Genomic DNA, 328 nt, shown 5'->3' on the forward strand with positions numbered 1-328 from the left:
CTTCTACCTACTGAGACATCTAACTGGCCAATTTAGGGAGTTTATTTTAATTTATTTACTTACTAATTTATATGAATATAAGTCCTCTATCTGCATGGCCACCTGCGTGGCAGACGAAGGCATCAGATCACTTTACAGAAGGTTGAGTCCACCCAGTGGTGGATGGAAATTGAACTCAGGACTTCTAGAAGCCGTCAAATTTTGAGCCACCTCTTCAACCCCTTAAACAAGTTTCTTAAGGTCACCCTTTCCTCAAATGAAACAACAAGGACTTGGAATATTTTAACATAACCTGAGTCCTCCTACCTGAGGTGTTGTTTCTACAAGC

Source organism: Rattus norvegicus, chromosome 1 (assembly GCF_036323735.1).
Source record: "Rattus norvegicus strain BN/NHsdMcwi chromosome 1, GRCr8, whole genome shotgun sequence".
In the NCBI taxonomy this organism is placed as follows: Eukaryota; Metazoa; Chordata; class Mammalia; order Rodentia; family Muridae; genus Rattus; species Rattus norvegicus.